We start from the raw sequence: 18,783 nt of genomic DNA on the forward strand, positions 1-18,783 counted from the left end.
GGGCTGATCCCTCAACTTCCTCATGATCATTGATGCCCCACGAGGTGAGATCTTGAATGGAGCCCCAGACCGAGGGTGATTGACCGTCATCTTGAACTTCTTCAATTTTCTAATTATTGCGCAAACAGTTGTTGCCTTCTCACCAAGCTGCTTGCCTATTGTCCTGTAACTCATCCCAGCCTTGTGCAGGTCTACAATTTTATCCCAGCTCTCTGGTTTTGGCCATTGTGGAGAGGTTGGAGTCTGTTTGATTGAGTGTGTGGACAGGTGTATTTTATACAGGTAACGGGTTCAAACAGGTGCAGTTAATACAGGTAATGAGTGGAGAACAGGAGGGCTTCTTAAAGAAAAACTAACAGGTCTGTGAGAGCCGGAATTCTTACTGGTTGGTAGGTGATCAAATACTTATGTCATGCAATAAAATGCAAATTCATTACTTAAAAATCATACAATGTGATTTTCTGGATTTTTGTATTAGATTCAGTCTCTCACAGTTGAAGTGTACCTATGATAAAAATTACAGACCTCTACATGCTTTGTAAGTAGGAAAACCTGCAAAATTGGCAGTGTATCAAATACTTGTTCTCCCCACTGTATATGTTTGGGGAGTCTCCCATATGCCGTGTTTGCTTATTTTTTTCTTTAAACAATGGCTTTTTTTCTGGCCACTCTTCCGTAAAGCCCAGCTCTGAGGGTGTACGGCTTAAAGTGGTCCTATGGACAGATACTCCAATCTCCGCTGTGGAGCTTTGCAGCTCCTTCAGGGTTATCTTTGGTCTCTTTGTTGCCTCTCTGATTAATGCACTCCTTGCCTGGTCCGTGTGTTTTAGTGGGCAGCCCTCTCTTGACAGGTTTGTTGTGGTGCCATATTCTTAAAAAAAATTAATAATGGATTAATGGTGCTCCGTGGGATGTTCAAAGTTTCGGATATTATTTTATAACCCAACCCTGATCTGTACTTCTCCACAACTTTGTCCCTGACCTGTTTGGAGAGCTCCTTGGTCTTCATGGTGCCACTTGCTTGGTGGTACCCCTTACTTAGCGTGTTGCAGACTCTGGGGCCTTTCAGAGCAGGTGTATATATACTGAGATCATGTGACAGATCATGTGACACTTAGATTGCACACAGGTGGACTTTATTTAACTAATTATGTGACTTCTGAAGGTAATTGGTTGCACCAGATCTCGTTTAGGGGCTTCATATCAAAGGGGGTGAATACATATGCACGCACCACTTTTCCGTTATTCATTTTTTAGATTATTTTGAAACTTTTCACTTCACCAATTTTGACTATTTTGTGTATGTCCATTACATGAAATCCAAATAAAACTCAATTTCAATTACAGGTTGTAATGCAAAAAAACAAAATAGGAAAAACACCAAGGGGGATGAATACTTTTGCAAGGCACTGTAGTTCTTGAACCAATTACAAGATGCCTGATCTAGGCCTATTTCAGACAACCTTTGAACAAGTAAGAAATGGTCAACCGTATCAAACGCCTTCGAAAGGTAAATAAATAAGGCAGCACAATTATTTCTATGGTCTAAACAATATAGCACATCATTTAAGACAAGTGTAACCACTGAAACAGTGCTATGTCCAGTTCTAATACCAGATTGGTGCTCATTAAGAATAAAATGAGAAGTTAAAAAAATTATAAGATGACAGTTGGCCAGAGACTCTTTGGCAAGGCAAGATAGTTTGGAAATTGGACGGTAGTTATCCAAGTCAAAAGGATCTCCGCTTTTGTATGCCGTTTTCCAGATCTTAGGGATAACCCCAGAAACAATTCTCAAGTAAAATAAAATATAGGTTAATGATTCTGCAATTAGTGAGGCAGAAAGCTGCAGCAAAAAGGGATTGATCTTCAATAAGGCACTTAGTACAACACAGACATCAAATGGTTGAAATGAAAATGAGGAATGTGTATCTGGGAATGTAACATTCTCTGCAACCTGGCTCGAGGTGAGTAAAGGACTCCCTCTACTGGAATCAGAGTTTTTAGAAGCTATTTTATAAAATAGGTGGCCCGCTGACGCAAAGTGGTTATTAAAAGCACCACAAATGTCCATCATATCTGTTATGGGACCAGAGGCTCTCATAACCTGCTGTGGTAATGAGGGGGTGGAGGGTTTTGTTTTTGACTACCTTCCAGAAGGCAGCTGGATTCCCACCATTCTCAGATACACGGTCCAAGAAGTAGGTTGATTTTGGTTTTCTAATCAGGGATAGACATCTATTTCGCAAGCGTCTGAAGGACTGCTTGTCAGACGTAGAATTAGTCAGCCTAAATGTATCTCCTGAAGTTTCTCTGATAGTTCATGTGAGAACCAGGGATTAGCTCTATCCTTTACCCTTAGTTTCTTGAACAGTGCATGCTTATTTGCAATAGAGATGAACAAAGAAGTAAAACAATTTAGGGCCTGATCCAAGTCAGAGTTTATTAACCTTTATTTAAACAGGGAGTCAAATTGAGATACAATTATTTTACAAGAGAGCCCTGTATAAGTTTACAAATAAAGATATCTGACAAAACCCCCCATTCACACAATCCCAGATCAGACAAGAATCTAATCAAATCAAATTGTATTTGTCACATGCGCCAAATACAACAGGTGTAGACCTTATCGTGAAATGCTTACTTACAAGCTCTTAACCAACAATGCAGTTTTAAGAAAATAAAAATAATTTTTAAAAAAAGACGGTACCGAGTCAATGTGCGGGGGTACAGGTTAGTCGAGGTAATTTGTACATGTAGGCAGGGGTAAATTGACTATGCATAGATAATAAACAGCGAGTAGCAGCAGTGTAAAAACAAAGCAGTCAGTCTTATGGCTTGGGGGTAGACGCTGTTAAGGAGCCTTTTGGACCTAGACTTGGCACTCCGGTACCACTTGCCGTGCGGTAGCAGAGAGAACAGTCTATGACTTGGGTGACTGGAGTCTTTGACAATTTTTTGGGCCTTCCTCTGACACCGCCTAGTATATAGGTCCTGGATGGCAGGAAGCTTTGCCCCAGTGATGTACTGGGCTGTACACACTACCCTTTGTAGCGCCTTACGGTCAGATGCCGAGCAGTTGCCATACCATGCAGTGATGCAACCAGTCAGGATGCTCTCAATGGTGCAGCTGTATAACTTTTTGAGGATCTGGGGACCCATGCCAAATCTTTTCCGTCTCCTGACGGGGAAAAGGTGTTGTCGTGCCCTCTTCACGACTTTCTTGGTGTGTTTGGACCATGATAGTTTGTTGGTGATGTGGACCCCAAGGAACTTGAAACTCTCGATCCGCTCCACTACAGCCCCGTCGATGTGAATGGGGGCATGTTCGGCCCTCCTTTTCCTATAGTCCACAATCATCTCCTTTGTCTTGAATTGTTGCTCAATTGAAATTCCTATAATTTATCTTTGTAATAATGCGAGGGTGATATTTAGGTAGCTTTGCATCTCTTATGCAGGGAATTGGACAATGGTCCAAAAAATCCATTGGCTGTATACTTATGAGGGGCATTTGTCAAAATAATATCTAAAAGGGTAGATTTTTCAGGGTGTTTAAAGTTGGGGTGGTTGGTTCAGTTATCAGCGGAGTTAGATTTAATGCACATATCTTTCAGCCTATAAGAAGCTGGCATCAACCAATCCAGATTAAGATCACCCTGATTTAGCATAGTTAGATAGCAAGTCAGACAATCGGCTAAGAGCACAGGGAGGGCATTATTACCAAGGCACCCATTAAGGACTAGACATTGAAGTTGCTTAGGGACGAGAGGTAGTGAGAGATACAGAAACATTTAAGTTGTCCTTTGTAAATATGGAGACACCTCTGCCAAATCTAAAAACATTATAACCAGTCAGGAGACACATCAGTATTCGGCACAGTCTTATTTAGCCAAGTTTCAGATATTACCAGAATGTCCACGTTGGTTTGAGAGACCAGAGTTATAATAGACAATTTTCGAGATCAAACTTCTGGCATTTACATGAATCAGTCCAATGCTGCGGGATTTCAGATCAGACAGAGTTTCTAATACAAGCATACTATGCTCAGTTGAAAATACCATAGAGCGATCTTGAATTGGCATAGATTGTCTAGAACTGTACCATTGGGCATATGCCTCGAGCGAGGACTTGGGCTAGAACAACAGTCAATGATGGTTACCTGTTGCGGGCCAGCAGTATGATGATATTGCTGATCATTTATGGTTGGGATTACCTAAACGGGATTTGGGTGTCGATAAATCACTGTCTCAGCACATTCTTGAAATGCAAGGACAGGGTCCAGAAACCAAGATGATTTGGATGGACCCCATCCTCTAAAAGGTGTCAAAGTTATCCACAAAAGTAATTCCAACAGAGCTACAGTAGATTTGTAAACAGTCGTGTAGTGTCATCAACCTACTGAATATATATTCGGCAGAGAATAATTGCACCTTTGATTGAACTGTGAAGGCATTTCTGCGCCACTCGGGAGTCCCTCCCTTTTGGGAGGGAAGGTTGAAATAAATCAGAAGCAGAGGGATCAGACTTTATGGTAGACAACTTAGAAATACCTTCACAGTTCAATCAAAGGTGCAATTATTCTCTGCCGAGCTAAAGCACTCAATGAGAGATTGACTACAGGCTAATCTTTAATTGTCTCGGCCATTAGGGCTGCAGGTTATATAAAGAGGGAGACATTCAAAACATTTGTTTCAATAAACAACAGTCTATAGTTTTTACTGAGGACCACTTTACCAATTAAACTTTACATATGTGCATAGTTTAGTATAATCAGAGGTTGCTTTACTTTGAGAAAAACATTTTTTTGGGAAAATATATTTCTGGGCATGCAGTGATTTATGACTGAAATAAAAAGAGTGCTGTGATGTCACGAGAGGCTGTGTCCTGGAGGGACGTTACATCCCCCTGAGGTGGCTGCAAACCCAGACAGCTATGGCTCCATCTGCTGGTATGGTCGGGAACTCCACCCCTCTATGGCCAATCTTCCCACGCAGCTGAAACAAATGAGGAGCTGATGAGCTGAAGGTTTGGGGGAAGGGAAGAGGCACAGTCTCCAACCTGGGCTCTCTGGAGGACAAGAGTGCTGCACGTCCACTTCCATGAGGAATATAAGGATTTGGAGATACTTACCTTTGGGAAATACTCACCTTTGGATATATGCACCTGTGGAAATACGTGAGAGACATTTGGAAGGACTTTTTGCTGGGTTGGCCACTAGCTGCAACGTGGACTACAGTAAGGCTGGGGAAAAGTTATCTGAGCGAGTGAGAATTATGATTTTGGATGTGGAAGAGACATCCCTGAACTGTTAACCCTTAAAGAGCCACAAGAGAACAGAATTTTGTTATATTTTCGTTAATTTCCCAAGACCTATAATAAAATCCTTGTTTTGTTTGAACCTTGTCTACTTGCACTACTTGAGCAATCCCGCTGAAAGCTGTGTAGCCTCTCGTGACGTCACAGATGGTGGAGAATACGGGCACGCTCAAGCGTTAATAGTGCATGTCAGAGGAGGATACCGAAGGTTTGATCACCCAGTTTTCCAAGTTGGCCGTGAGGCTCCCCGCCCGACTGAAATGGAGGACATATTGAAAGCCCTTGTTGCTGGCCAGCAAGCCCAGATGCAAGCAAACGTGGCTCGCTTGGAGGAGCAAAAGAAAGCCAACCTTCTGAAGGCAGAGGCATTGCAGTTGCAGAGACAGAGGGTGGTCCAAAATACCCGCCCAATAAAGGCAAGTGACTTTATATCTAAGATGGGAGCTACCGATGACATTGAGGCATACCTGCATGCATTTGAGGCCACGGCCACTAGGGAAGCCTGGCCCAAGCAACAGTGGGTTGGTCTGTTAGCCCCCTTTCTAACCGGGGGAATCGCTGAATGCTGTCCGGGACCTGGGCCCTGACCAGGTTACTGACTATGATGCCCTGAAGTCTGAGATCCTCAGCAGATATGGACTCACAAAGTTTGGTATGGCCCAGCGCTTCACGGCTGGACCTTCCAACCAGACCAACCTCCTCGGGCGCAGATGCATGAACTTGTCCGAATCGCAAGGAAATGGCTGGATCCGCAGAGGAATACAGCAGCGGCGGTGGTGGAGGCCGTTGTGGTGGATCGTTACCTCACGCGCCCCTGCCTTATGAGGCAAAACGGTTCATCAGTCAACAGGCCTTGACCACGGCTGATCTGACCGTGGAAGCTGTGGAAAAGTACCAGGCCACAGCGGAGATGCTGAATGCTTCCCGAAAAGACCCCAGGAGTGCGGCCCCACCACAAATGGGAAGAACCCGTCCCAAAGGACCCCAAGGTCTCGAACCCAGCCACGTCAGGACTTATCCCGGCTCCAGGGGGAGCCAGAAACCAGACGGGTCCAAGAAGAGTACACCAGGAGGGGGAAACTCGACAGTGTTACCGGTGTGGGGGAGATGGGACATATCTCCTGGCAGTGTGGGAAACCAGCCGATGAACCTATGCCCACTGCGGAGTCCTCCAGCTCAGCACCCACACACCGTTTGCCTCGCTCTTGGGAGTCGTAGATGGCGGCCCAGATCGACCCCCACCTGCCCGGTAACTGTGAATCACCATGATGTGGAGGCCTTACTGGATTCTGGTAGCCGGGCCACCCTGGTGCGTAAGGATTTGGTGGGCCCAACGTGTCTGACCCCCGGGGAAAGTCCTCCCAGTTTCCTGTGTCCATGGGGACACCAGAGAATACCCCATTACTGAACTTACAATGACCAGCACACGGGGAACCATACACACGACGGCGGGGGTGGTTGATTCCCTCCCCGTCCCTGTCCTAATTGGGACGAGACTGCCCAGCCTTTTACCCACTCTGGAGAGAGTCTCAGGAGAGGATAACCCGAGTACCTCGGAAACGGAGAGGCAAGACTCATCCTGGGAAGGCTCCGGTGCAATCCTCCGAGTTACTCACTCTCGCCCGGGCTCTGATAGGGATGGCAGGTGCCCAGACCGACACAGAGACGGAGCTACAGAATCTGGACAAAGAACTGTCTGGTCTGAAGGGGACCGCTGAGAGGTATCGTTTGTTAAAGCAACAGTTAGACATGAAGACAGAAGAGTTAGATATCCTCCAGGCTAAACTCCAACAGAGCTCCTTCCCTAAGCAACAGGAGGAGCTGGAGAGGCTGCGCAGGACCATCGAGGAGTGTGAGGAGACCCTGCGCAGTAGTAAGGAGGTCCAGAAGAAGGCAGAGGAGAAGTACAAGGTGTTGGAGAACAAGATGAAGAATGCGGAGGCAGAGAGAGAGAAGGAACTGAAAGCTGCTCAACAGAAGCTAAACTCTGCTAAAACCAAGGCTGATGCGTTCAGTAAGAAACTCAAGGAGAGACAACAGGAGGCTGAGTCCCTGGTCCTAGAGTTGGAGGAGTTGAAGAGAGAGCAGTCTGGCAAGCACCACGGCAATGCGGACGCCCTCTCCCGGCGTGATGCCTTCTTCGCTGCCTTTACCCCGACGAGGACGTCGGTCCCGAGGAGGGGGATGTGTGATGTCACGAGAGGCTGTGTCCTGGAGGGACGTTACATCCCCCTGAGGTGGCTGCAAACCCAGACAGCTATGGCTCCATCTGCTGGTATGGTCGGGAACTCCACCCCTCTATGGCCAATCTTCCCACGCAGCTGAAACAAATGAGGAGCTGATGAGCTGAAGGTTTGGGGGAAGGGAAGAGGCACAGTCTCCAACCTGGGCTCTCTGGAGGACAAGAGTGCTGCACGTCCACTTCCATGAGGAATATAAGGATTTGGAGATACTTACCTTTGGGAAATACTCACCTTTGGATATATGCACCTGTGGAAATACGTGAGAGACATTTGGAAGGACTTTTTGCTGGGTTGGCCACTAGCTGCAACGTGGACTACAGTAAGGCTGGGGAAAAGTTATCTGAGCGAGTGAGAATTATGATTTTGGATGTGGAAGAGACATCCCTGAACTGTTAACCCTTAAAGAGCCACAAGAGAACAGAATTTTGTTATATTTTCGTTAATTTCCCAAGACCTATAATAAAATCCTTGTTTTGTTTGAACCTTGTCTCCTTGCACTACTTGAGCAATCCCGCTGAAAGCTGTGTAGCCTCTCGTGACGTCACAGTGCATTAAATAACGCTGGAATGCCCGACTTTTAGAAGCAGTTGTAATATATACAAATCAAGAGACAATTTATTTGGAACTATAAAAATACCAGCCTCCACCCCTTCCTTTTTGGTCGGGAGCTGGCATTAAGATGCCAAGGCCTTGCACTCACCATTAGACCCAGTCAGGGAAAGATAATTGCTCCTTAAATACTCACAGATTAAATGTCACATGGTAAGGTACATCTGCCCAGGTTGCCTAAGGAAATATATGTGTCTTTCCATGAGAGAGGGGCAGACATAGAGAAGGAGAGGGCAAGAGATCTACAGTCCCTGGTTAAACTTAAGACAGACAGACAAACAGACAGGCAGTCTCGAAGATCGATTAATCACACTCTTTTTGTTTATAAAGACCTTTTGCAGAAACTTCCACTGTATCTTTCTTAATTGTTTACCTACAGAAGTACAGACTACAGGACTCAGTCTCGGGGTGGATAACTCTGGAGATCCCTACGATCTCCACTGAGTTGGGCCGATCGGCCTTTTGTTTTTTTGCACCTTATGTGAGGAATGATATCCAAAATACTTTAAAGTTGGAAGAATTGGTGCCCCTAGGGCATTTCAAACGTATGTTAGGGGACATTTTTTACAGAGGAATGTGTATGTTTTGTGTATTTCTGTGAATTTTAACGTGTGTATATATATATATATATATATATATATATATATATATATGGATGTGTAGTTATACATTTACTATGTTCCTTTCCTCCCTGCTTATGAAAGCAATGGGCAATTGTGGTGGCAATGGGGAATTTCAGAAACAACTTGGCCTCAAGGGTAGACGTAAGATAGAAAAAGAAAGAAACGGGACACTCCAATTAGTATGATATGTATTCATATGTGGATGTCCATCATCCATTTCATATGATATGTTACAAATTACAATTGTATGATATGTTATGAATTGCAATTTGTACAATATGTTACACATTTTTGAAACGTATGATATGTTACAAATTCCAATTTGTTGTGGCTAACATTAGCTAGGTGGCAAGGTGGCTAACATTAGCTAGGCTAGGGGTTAAGGTTAGGGTTAAGGTTAGGGTTAGGTTAAAGGGTTAAGGTTAGGGGAAGGCTTAACATTTTAGACATGTACTATATTTACGTAAGTATTCAGACCCTTTACTCAGTACTTTGTTGAAGCACCTTGGCAGCGATTACAGCCTCGAGTCTTCCTGGGTATGACGCTACCAGCCTGGCACACCTGTATTTGGGGAGTTTCTCCCATTCTTCTCTGCAGATCCTCTCAAGCTCTGTCAGGTTGGATGGGGAGCGACACTGCACAGCTATTTTCAGGTCTCTCCAGAGATGTTCGATAGGGTTCAAGTCTGGGCTCTGGCTGGGCCACTCAAGGACATTCACAGACTTGTCCCGAAGCCACTCCTGCGTTGTCTTGGCTGTGTGCTTAGGGTTGTTGTCCTGTTGGAAGGTGAACCTTCCCCCCCAGTCTGAGGTCCTGAGCACTTTGGAGCAGGTTTTCATCAAAGATCTCTCTGTACTTTACTCTGTTCATCATTCCCTCGATACTGACTAGTCTCCCAGTACCTGCCGCTGAAAAACATCCCCACAGCATGATGCTGCCACTACCATGCTTCACCGTAGGGATGGTGCCAGGTTTCCTCCAGACGTGACGCTTGGCATGCAGGCCAAAGAGTTCAATCTTGGTTTCATCAGACCAGAGAATCTTGTTTCTCATGGTCTGAGAGTCCTTTAGGTGCCTTTTGGCAAACTCCAAGCGGACTGTCTTGTGCCTTTTATCTGGCCACTCTACCATAAAGGCCTGATTGGTGGAGTGCTGCAGAGACGGTTGTCCTTCTGGAAGGTTCTCCCATCTCCACAGAGGAACTCTGGAACTCTGTCAGAGTGACCATCGGCTTCTTGGTCACCTCCCTGACCAAGGCCCTTCTCCTCCGATTTCTCAGTATGTCCAGGCGGCCAGCTCTAGGAAGTCTTGGTGGTTCCAAACTTATTCCATTTAAGAGTGATGGAGGCCACTGTGTTCTTGGGGACCTTCAATGCTGCAGAAAGTGTTTGGTACCCTTCCCAAGATCACTGCCTCGACACAATCCTGTCTCAGAACTCTACGGACAATTCCTTTGACCTCATGGCTTGGTTTTTGCTCTGACATGCACTGTCAACTGTGGGACCTTATATAGACAGGTATGTGCCTTTCCAAATTATTTACAATCAATTGAATTTACCACAGGTGGACTCCAATCAAGTTGTAGAAACACATCAAGGATGACCAATGGAAACAGGATGCACTTGAGCTAAATGTCGAGTCTCATAGCAATGCAGATATGTAAATAAGGTATTTCTGTTTAAATTTTTTATACATTTGCAGAAATTTCTAAAAACCTATTTTCACTTTGTCATTATGGGGTATTGTGTGTAGATTGATGAGGACATTTTTTTATTTAATAAATTTTAGAATAAAGCTGTAACGTAACAAAATGTGGAAAAATGCAAGGGGTCTGAATACTTTCTGAATTGCATGGACTCACTCTGTGTGCAATTATAGTGTTTAACATGATTTCTGAATGACTACCTCATCTCTGTACCCCACACATACAATTACTGTATCTGTAATATTCCTCAGTCGAGCAGTGAATTTCAAACACAGATTCAACCACAAAGACCAGTGAGGTTTTCCAATGCCTCGCAAAGAAGGACACCTATGGGTAGATGGGTAAAAAAAAAAAAGCAGACATTAAATATCCCTTTGAGCATTGAGAAGTTATTAATTACACTTTGGATGGTGAATTAGTACACCCAGTCACTACAAAGATACAGGAGTCCTTCCTAACTTAGTTGCCGGAGAGGAAGGAAACCACTCAGGGATTTCATCATGAAGCCAATGGTGACTTTAAACAGTTTAATGGCTGTGATAGGAGAAAACTGAGGATGGATCAACAACTTTATTGTTACTCCACAATATTAACCTAATTGATAGAGTGAAAAGAAGGAAGACTGTACAGAATACAAATATTCCAAAACATGCATCCTGTCTGCAACAAGGCACTAAAATAATACTGCAAAAAAAATGTGGCTAAGCAATTAACTTTTGGTCCTGACTACGAAGTGTTATGTTTGGGGCAAATCCAATACAACACATTACTGAGTACCACTCTCCATATTTTCAAGCATAGTGGTGGCAGTATCATCTTATAGGTATGCTTGTAATCGTTAAGGACTGGGTCGTTTTTCAGGATAAAAAAGACAGAGTAGAAGAAAGCATAGGCAAAATCCTAGAGGATTCACCTTTCAGCAGGACAATAACCTAAAACACAAGGCCAAATCTACACTGGAGTTACTTACCAAGAAGACATTGAGTTGGCCGACTTACAGTTTTGACTTAAATCTACTTGAAAATATATGGCAAGACCTGAAAATGGTTGTGTAGCAATGATCAACAACCAATTTGACAGAGCTTAGTTATTTTGAAAAAAAAAATGGGCAAACGTTGCACAATCCAGGTGTGGAAAGCTCTTAGAGACTTACCCAGAAATACTCACAGCTGTAATTGTTCTTATTATATTTGTATTTATTATTTTACATTTAATGTAATATCTTATGTTGTTCTTGTCTATTACTGTTCTGTACTTTGTCATGTATTTGTACGTTTTATGTGGACCCCAGGAAGAGTAGCTGCTGCATTTGCAGTAGCTAATGGGGATCCTAATAAACTAAACCCCGACCAACCACCCTACCTTCGTATTTTCCTTAAATAACTTTGTCTTATGTAACCATACCAAACGTAACATATGTGACCGACCGGCTCGATTCGGTCGTATGTTTTTTACATTGGATAAAAGTAGAGACTCAGAGCTAGAAAATGGTATATCATACACTACAGTTGAGGAACAATGGGAAAGTCATTTGATAAACTCGTAACCTCACTTTTGAGGAAATGGCCCTTGAATGTTTTGATAAACCTACTGGAGAGCTCTTCTTTGTCTACACCCATTCAGCATTGTTCACACCCTCTTAAGCCTTAGCCCCACCCATCTCTTTAAGGATTCACATATAAGGCCATGTTCTAAACAACCAAAGATTTCAAGACTAAAGGCTAGTTTATACTACGGGTGTATTCGTAAATTCAATCTGGAGTGCCAGAGTGTGCCCTGGGCGTTTGTAAACTCGTAAATTCAGAGCGCTTCACTCTCGGAGCGTTCAGAGCACACACTGGACACTCTGGCTGAGGAGTAGGGTTGATCCGAGCGTTCTGACCTAACAACAGCAGTCAAGCTCCCAAGCTAACTGGCTAACGTTGGCTAGCTTGCTAGCTACTTCCAGACATTTGAGAGAACAGCTCACTCTGACCATTTTACTCACCCTAGCAGAGCTGGTTAGGACTGTAAACGTGCTGCTGGCAGCAATTTAATTACACTTTTTTGCCAACGTTTCCTGACACCGGCCATATTCAACGGGTGTTGAGCGTTCATACATTTGTCAGTTATTCTGCGCTCTGGCACACTCAGATGAGAGTGCTTTGAAATCGGAGTAGATAGCCAGAGCGAATTTACCAGCTACGTCTATCGACAGTTGTCGCAGTGACATCATGAACATTACTTCAACTACCTCAACTAGCCGGTGCCCCCGCACATTGACTCTGCACCGGTACCCCCCTGTATATATAGCCTCCCTACTGTTATTTTATTTTACTTCTGCTCTTTTTTTCTCAACACTTTTTTTGTTGTTGTTTTATTTTTACTTTTTTGTTAAAAATAAATGCACTGTTGGTTAAGGGCTGTAAGTAAGCATTTCACTGTAATGTGGCCAATAAAATTAGATTTGATTTGATTTGAACATTCTATTGAAATGGTTACTTGCATAGTGGAGTCTTTTGTTCAGACATGTAGCTAGTTAGCTAAACAATGAACCATAATCCTAACTCATAACGTTACTACCCTGCATGAATCTACAGGTAGCTAACCAACCCGGTTCAATGTTAGCTAGCTAACATTAGGCTATAACTCTGAGATAGGAATAATATTACTACACATATCATACACGTAACGTTAGCTAGTGAACCAGCCAGCTAACGTTAGCTAGCTACCTTTAACTTGAAATGAAAACAACTTTCTGACAAAATTAGAAACGTGTAATATCTGAAAATGTAGCTAGCTAGACTATCTTACCCGTATACATGGATGGATGTTTCTCCCTCTCTGTCACGAATGCCATGGTTGCCCTTAGTTTGAAGATTGTAATCCAGAGACAGGTGTTTTATACAGACTTCTGTGTGCTCTCTTTTGACTCCCTCTGCATATTTCCAATCAAGGCCAGAATTTTCTCCATCTCCTTAGCTATCATACTCTAATTCCACCGGGCCTTCCACTGATTTCAAAACTCAGTCCTCCAGAAAGTGGAGACCAACACTCTCTCGGCATGTTCAGCCCATCCATTATCTCAGCCAATCATGGCTAGCGGGAAGGTTCCTGTCTTTTTCCATGGCTAAACCAACTAGGCTCGTAATTTAACAATTTTATTCGTACTTACAGATGGCAAACATGTTTGTTACATGTTCCGGAAGGCATTTCTGCCAGAAAACGCATTTTGATTTTAAAACAACGTTTACATTCAAATGGCTCTCCTGTGAAGTAGTGACGCGCGACATACACCTAGTTTCCTGAAACTAGTCACATATCATACTAATTTGATATGTTTGTTACGTCTAGTCTATGAGACCAGGCTGTCAGAAAATGTCTGCAACTTGAAACAGTATTTGTCACACTGAAAAAGAAGACGAGGAGGAGCACAGTGAGAGAAAACACACCAGGGGAGAGAAAGGAAAAATAGTAAAGAGAGAGAAGGAGATGGGGGAGACCTGTGACACTCTGGCTCCATGGACTTTGATTATTGAGCCAGGGTTGTTCATTTTCATTTTGGGTGTATTTCTATGTTGGATCTAGTTGTTCATTTCTATGTTTGGTTTTGTTGTATTAGTCATATGACTCCCAATCGGAGGTAACGAGTGTCAGCTGTCGGCTCGTTATCTCTGATTGGGAGCCATATTTAAACTGTGTGGTTTCACCTTGGTTTTGTGGGTTTTTGTTCCTGTACAGTATTTGTAACTGTGGACTTCACTAGTCGTCTTGGTTTATTGTTTTTGTCGTTCGTGTACTTTTCTCTAATAAAGTCATGTTCGTTCAACGCGCTGCGTTTTGGTCTCCTTCGCTCATTGACGACCGTGACAGAAAAACCCACCATCAAAGGACCAAGCAGCGTGTCAAGCGGCAACAGGACCCAGCTCCAAAGGCTTCCTGGACATGGGAGGAGATTTTGGACGGAAAGGGGTCCTGGACTTGGGGAGGAGATCCTGGATGGGATGGATCGCCGTCCATGGAGCGAAACGGTGGAGAGGCGACGGCGAGAGGAGCAACGGGCGTCAGCAGGGCCATCGTCGGAAGGTCGAGAGGCAACCCCAAAAAGTTTTTTGGGGGGGGCACATGGCTTGGGCGGCTGGGCAGCAGGAGGCTGCCACAGGGCTGACGGAGGCAGAGAAGGGGCGAATTCAAAGGGCAACCAGGTTACGGGGGTCACTGGGCAAAGTAGGGAAAGGAGATGTAGAGGCACGGCGAGTGGTACTGGGGTGTATTACCAGTCCGGTCCGGCCCGTTCCAGTTCCCGGGTAGAGCCAGTGGTGTGTGCCTCCAGTACGGTCCGGCCTGTTACGACCCCTCGCACCAAGTGTACGGTGCGCGTCTCCAGCCCGGCTCGGCCTGTTCCTGTTCCTCGCACCAAGGATACGGTGCGCTTCGCCAGCCCAGCGCGGCCTGTTCCGGCCACTCGCACCAGGGATACGGTGCGCGTCGCCAGCCCGGCCCGGCCTGTTCCGGCCACTCGCACCAGGGATACGGTGCGCGTCGCCAGCCCGGCCCGGCCTGTTCCGGCCACTCGCACCAGGGATACGGTGCGCGTCGCCAGCCCTTTCCCACCAGTGCCTAGACCACGTACCAAGCCTCCTGTGTGTCCCCAGAGTCCTGTGCGTCCTGTTGCTGCTCCCCGCACTAGCCCTGAGATGCGTGTCCTCAGCCCGGTACCTCCAGTTCCGGCACCACGCATCAGGCCTACGGTGCGTCCCCAGGGCCCAGAATGCCCTGTTGCTTCTCCCCGCACTAGCCCTGAGATGCGTGTCCTCAGCCCGGTACCTCCAGTTCCGGCACCACGCACCAGGCCTACGGTGCGCCTCAGACGGCCAGAGTCTGCCGTCTGCCCAACGGGGCCTGAACTGTCCGTCTGCCCAACGCCGTCTGAACTGCCCGTCTGCCCAACGGCGCCTGAACTGCCCGTCTGCCCAACGCCGTCTGAACTGTCCGTCTGCCAAGCGCCGCAGGAACTGCCCGTCTGTACTGAGCCTGCAAAGCCGCCCGTCTGCCATGAGCCTTCAGAGCCGTCCGCCAGACCGGAGCCGCTAGAGCTCTCCGCCAGACAGGAGCAGCCAGAGCCTTCCGCCAGACAGGATCAGCCAGAGCCTTCCGCCAGACAGGAGCAGCCAGAGCCTTCCGCCAGACAGGATCAGCCAGAGCCTTCCGCCAGACAGGATCAGCCAGAGCCTTCCGCCAGACAGGATCAGCCAGAGCCTTCCGCCAGACAGGATCAGCCAGAGCCTTCCGCCAGACAGGATCAGCCAGAGCCTTCTGCCAGACAGGATCAGCCAGAGCCTTCTGCCAGACAGGATCAGCCAGAGCCTTCCGCCAGCCAGGATCCGCCAGAGCCGTCCAGCCAGGATCCGCCAGAGCCGTCCAGCCAGGATCCGCCAGAGCCGTCCAGCCAGGATCCGCCAGAGCCAGCTAGTCAGGTACTGTCCCTTAGCCCGGTGCTGCCCCTTAGTCCGGTGCTGCCCCTTAGCCCGGTGCTGCCCCTTAGCCCGGTGCTGCCCCTTAGTCCGGTGCTGCCCCTTAGTCCGGTGCTGCCTCTAAGTCCGGTGCTGCTCCTTAGTCCGGTGCCGCCCCCTTAATCCAGGTGGGTTTAGTCGGGGGTGGTCATGTGGAGGGGGCTACGGAAGCGGATAGTGACTAAGGTGGGGTGGGGACCACGACCTGGGCCAGAGCCGCCACCATGGACAGACGCCCACCCAGACCCTCCCCTAGACTGTATGCTGGTGCGCCCGGAGTTCGCACCTTTAGGGGGGTACTGTGACACTCTGGCTCCATGGACTTTGATTATTGAGCCAGGGTTGTTCATTTTCATTTTGGGTGTATTTCTATGTTGGATCTAGTTGTTCATTTCTATGTTTGGTTTTGTTGTATTAGTCATATGACTCCCAATCGGAGGTAACGAGTGTCAGCTGTCGGCTCGTTATCTCTGATTGGGAGCCATATTTAAACTGTGTGGTTTCACCTTGGTTTTGTGGGTTTTTGTTCCTGTACAGTATTTGTAACTGTGGACTTCACTAGTCGTCTTGGTTTATTGTTTTTGTCGTTCGTGTACTTTTCTCTAATAAAGTCATGTTCGTTCAACGCGCTGCGTTTTGGTCTCCTTCGCTCATTGACGACCGTGACAAGACCACAGCTCCAGATCTAGTTGGCATTCTTGGTGTACCCGATAACATCTTTAATATTTGATAACAAGGTTCCAGCTATCGCAGACACCTCCACCAATAAGGGGGAGAAATATATGGCTGAGCACGGCAGATGGGAAAGATCTCAAATCAAATATATTCCAAAGTGATCTCACTCTCTCTCTCTTCCATTTTCCACTTGCCCCACCCAACCCTCTCTTGATGTTAGGGGACACAACAGCAATAGGAGGAAGTGAAGTAGCATAGCACCTGTCACCAGTGATATGAATATCGAAGCTTAATCTTATCAAAACCAACACTGTTGTTGTCTCAGGTTAGGCAACAATAAAAATGGCGAGATGTACACTAGATAGAAACATGAAGACTTCAAAGTTGTGAACAAGGAAGAGGAAAACGTGGAGGGAATCGTATTGCAGATAGATCACTAGGCTGACTAATGATACGAGATAATTTATGCGGCTTTTGAGTATGTTAATCTACTATAGTTGGCTCTGTTGATTTACAGAGAATGAAGCAGAATTTTTAATTTGTCATTTCATTCCACACTATAGACAATGTTTTATGTTACAGACATAAACATTGAGAATGTGTGCTATAAAACAGCTCTATCCTCCTACGTTCAAGGACCATGATTAAATCAACAGCCCCTGAGAATATGTAATTGTAAGAAAGTTACTGGGAAGATATTTTAATGTATTTAATCCATTCATTACAAAGATGATTTTTAATCAACTACAGTGTTGTGATAGCAGCATCGAAGGGAAAGTAAATTTAGGAACGCCTTGAAAGATTTAAGGCAGTGATATTTTAAGACTTTATAGGTTTATAATATGGTCAATTTACTGTGCATTGGGTTTACTGGCATGATGACACAGGGATATTATTCTTTCCATCTGTTCTTCAAGAGTAGCCCCTGACTATCTGATGACCTATCACTTCAAATCCAAAGAGATTCCATTAAGCTTGCTGCAGGGCTCCTCTAACCAAAGTCCTTTAATATTTAAAGTCACACGGGTTGCAGCTAACATGCTTTAAAGCTAAGAGCTCCTTGGTGGAGAGAGAGAGAGAGAGAGAGAGAGAGAGAGAGAGAGAGAGAGAGAGAGAGAGAGAGAGAGAGAGAGAGAGAGAGAGAGAGAGAGAGAGAGAGAGAGAGAGAGAGAGAGAGAGAGAGAGAGAGAGAGAGAGAGAGAGAGAGAGAGAGAGAGAGAGAGAGAGAGAGAGAGAGAGAGAGAGAGAGAGAGAGAGAGAGAGAGAGAGATATGCCGGGTCAGTCATGTTCAACTCCACTCCGCTTGACTCTCTCCAGCGTTGTTTATTTATCCGTTTTCATCGGCATGACTGCTGATGTAACCACAGAAAGGGGCCATTGTTATATTTTGCAGAGAAGGGACTCAAAAGCGGAAACACCATATTAGACAGATAATATGTATTTTCTTCACTGCTGCTACACTATACTTGCCATGGTCAGTTCATTCATTTCCCTATACTCCAAAAGGTTTCAAAAATTTGCCAGAAACTAGAAGATTGATTATTCTGGATACATAACATCACAGTATCTTCATTTTGAGATGGATGATCACAGCCTACAGTTCAAACAGTTTCTTAACAGGCTGTATTTTCCAAGAATGGTCAAGTGTGTTGCTGCAACCATTGGCCTGTCTTCAGACTCATCTACTCCTTATCTGCCCATTATTCCCTCCTTCTCCAAAGTGATGCCTCTCCTCGGTAGCCCTGGTGTAATGCTGACTCACACATGAGCCATCACTGGGCTGCTTAAGAAGCTGTGAAGCAGCATGTACCAAGACAGAGGGTAGAGAGAAGGAGGACACAGAGTTAGAATTAGAAGGAAGAGGAGTGATGGAAAGCAAGCCAAAAGAAGACACATAAAAAATAAGCCAGAGGAATGCCGTTTATCCCTAGTTTTTCTACTATAGGAAACTGCCCATGGCCACAGTATTGGTCGTTAAACTGAATTGATGAATTGTTCTGCTAAAGAGAACATTGATGTGAGAGCTGGTCTGAGGGTGGTGTGATTGGCAATGCCATTGATTGGGCAGAGCTTGTAATCCTCTCATGTAGTGATATATTTACTGAGATGACTCCCGAG

The 18,783-nt window shown here is 45.5% G+C and overlaps 1 protein-coding gene across 1 annotated transcript in view; it reads right to left on the reverse strand.

Annotated features, from left to right (window-relative positions):
* LOC121543511 (receptor-type tyrosine-protein phosphatase U-like) overlaps window positions 1-18,783 on the reverse strand; it is a 433,678-nt gene that overhangs the window by 182,886 nt on the left and 232,009 nt on the right. The window lies entirely within an intron of this gene.

This window comes from Coregonus clupeaformis, chromosome 28 (genome assembly GCF_020615455.1).
Source record: "Coregonus clupeaformis isolate EN_2021a chromosome 28, ASM2061545v1, whole genome shotgun sequence".
Lineage (NCBI taxonomy): Eukaryota > Metazoa > Chordata > Actinopteri > Salmoniformes > Salmonidae > Coregonus > Coregonus clupeaformis.